This window comes from Oncorhynchus nerka, linkage group LG21 (assembly GCF_034236695.1).
Source record: "Oncorhynchus nerka isolate Pitt River linkage group LG21, Oner_Uvic_2.0, whole genome shotgun sequence".
NCBI lineage: Eukaryota > Metazoa > Chordata > Actinopteri > Salmoniformes > Salmonidae > Oncorhynchus > Oncorhynchus nerka.
Window position 1 is genome coordinate 15,790,474 of NC_088416.1, and position 2,772 is coordinate 15,793,245.

A 2,772-nucleotide genomic window follows, 5' to 3' on the forward strand; every position below is an offset into this window, starting at 1 on the left:
AGTCAGGATAATCTCCTCTTTCTAATTACATAAGGTTGGGCAGCATACTCTGATGTCATCCATTGCTAGACCAGAAATAGTCAGAAGTTGCCATTTTTTTCCTACTTCCTCATTATGCAGACATAAGCACACTTGGTACCAGTTTCATCCTAAAAACAGATTATAGTGGTAAAATTACAAAGGATACATTTTTTTGTGCCATTTAGGCGATTAATTTGCTATGGGCTCGCGCTATAGTGTTCCAGTTTAGCCTACGTTATTTTGCCATTTTTCAGCCTTAGGTGAATTTGGACATTCTATTGTCCAGCCTACTCCAGTACAGACCAGAAATAGAAGTCTCATCAGGACATCAACAAATACAGGTACTGTTACTGTTAGTAACAGCTGCTACTCGCTACTTAACCATCACATATGGGTTGTCCTGAATCAAGCAGAAGTTAGCTAGCTTACTAACTATGTTTAGTAGTAGGTAGCCACTCCTAAGTCCTAACATACTGTAACTAACAAACTGTTGCCTAGCATACTCACTTAGCTAGCTAGCATGTGGGCAGCCCATCTGATACAGTGTTGCTCGCTAACTAGCCTAGCTAGTTAGTCCCTACATTGTTAGCTGTCCAACGATTTCTGTCTGACTATGTCTCCCCAATGCCATGATTATCCCCATCATTGCTGGTGATGCTCATGAAATGTCTAACTAGGTAAATGATTAAATGTTCAAGTGTTTTTTTTTTTTTTTTTTTACCTAACCATGACCAGTAGGCTGTCTGTGTATGATATTTTGTTCAACTCGTGGTCTCTCTTATGTTTGTTTGACAACTGTGGTGATGCAGCGTCTGATCTGAGTGTGCCAATGCCACCGCAGCATCAAGAGGCTGATACTCAATGGGAGGTTCCAGCACTGACTGATCACAGCTAAGTGTCAAGAGAACCAGTCAACAAGCCCACCTGCCACAAACAAACCCAATGTGGTGGTGCAGAGCCATTGACCCACACCATGTTGAAGAATGACACTAGCTCTGTGTTGTATACTGGCCTTCCTCTTAGTGGTTTCTTTGACCATGTAGCATTTCTGCAGCAATTTGACACATGCATATCACTGATCGAATACTGATAACCTTGATGAAGCTGAATCTATTCCAGGGTGATCTTGCTGAACGCTTTGCTGTGTCCCAGGGAGTAGGGAGCAGAGTCCTTTCCTACTGGATTGGCACAATGGAAGAGCACATGAGGATCTACATTCCATGGAGGCTGAAGACAATCCAGAAAAAATGCCTCAGTGCTTCAAAGAGAAGTTCCCCAACACCACTTGTATCATCGATTGCTATAAAAACACTCTTCAGATAGCACATATTATCGATTCCAGAGGGAGGTCATACAGCCACTATTATTCCAGCAATACTCTACAGTATTTGGTTGTCTTTGCTCCATGTGAACTCATTATGTTCATTTCTCCTGCATATAGAGGCAGATGCAGTGACCAGTTCATCACCCAAAACTCTGTCTTCCTGGAATTAGGCCTTCGCAATGAAGTTATGGCACTTGCTTCACCATCTGAGATCTGCTGTATGAGAGGAAGATAAACCATGCCATACTGTAGCAGCCTTCCCTCAGAAAGGAGGCCAGCTGTCTGACGAGGAGGATGGCTAATGTGCGTACACATGTTGAGAGTTATCAGACCACACAAGGTGTTAGAAATCCTCTCCCAGACTGTTCCCATCAATCTGAAATGTAACTTTATACATTATAATTTCATCCACATGATATATATATATATATATATATATATATATAATTATATTAGTTTCCTGTTAAATCTGAATCATTTTAATGTTCCTACATTTGAAATGTACTGTAACTTTGCCTGTTCCTGATAATTACAGGCATCCACTAGGTGCCGCTATCATGCCTTCTTAAATGTATTTAAAATACCTTTTCTTCAACACCAAAATGTCTCTAACAGACCAAGAGGGAAGACAACTGTTTATCAAGTGCCACACTTTTGTTCATTTGTGCCCTTGAACACCAAACCCAGAATCAAGCTGAAAACACATTTCAAACCCTTAGACATGCCTCCTCATCCTTAATTTCAAAATGTTAAGTATAAAAGAAAATGTCAACAAAGTTGAATTACATTGTGTTTTTATTAACACCATAATTTGCCAAGAGCAAGATGAGTTACGGTATGCTTAGATAAGTTCATGAAGTGCCATATGAGAAGAAAAAGCTATACAAGGTACAATATAATATTCATAAATCATAAGGAGTTAAACATGTATGAAGAGAGCTGTACAAGGCAAGACATAAAAAACACCAAGAAGAATTATGCAAATATAATCAGGTTAATGTGCACATGAAGAGAACTATGCAAGACAAAAACAACACCAAGAGTTATGCTTAGATATTAAGGTAGATCTGAGAGTGAACTTTACAAGACACCAAAAAAATCACTATTTACAAACAAATTATTAGGCCTGAGCCTTGATACCACATAAATTAACATATTTGGAGCATAGATTTAGTCTACCTGACTGGAACTCATATAATATCCTTGACAGCATATCTGTGAAATAATATGCCTTTAGTTTAGAGATAACATCAGCACAGAACTTCGCATCAAAAAGCATATCAATAACAACCTGCTTGGATGGAGCCCAGATAGCAGTTTGCATCTTTTCAGTCATGTGCATAACATGCCCATTTGCACTTGCATGTAGTACCCAAAGGCTCCATTAGGTTGCAGCTGAGGAACCCCCATCCACCAGCGTCACATCG

General features: G+C 39.5%; 1 long non-coding RNA gene across 1 annotated transcript; it reads left to right on the plus strand.

Annotated features, from left to right (window-relative positions):
- Window positions 1–99: 99 nt before the first annotated feature.
- Window positions 100–2,121, plus strand: LOC115103579 (uncharacterized). Its single transcript, XR_003859611.2, has 2 exons — window positions 100–362; window positions 831–2,121. It is a non-coding gene; the product is annotated as an uncharacterized LOC115103579 (long non-coding RNA).
- Window positions 2,122–2,772: the final 651 nt, after the last annotated feature.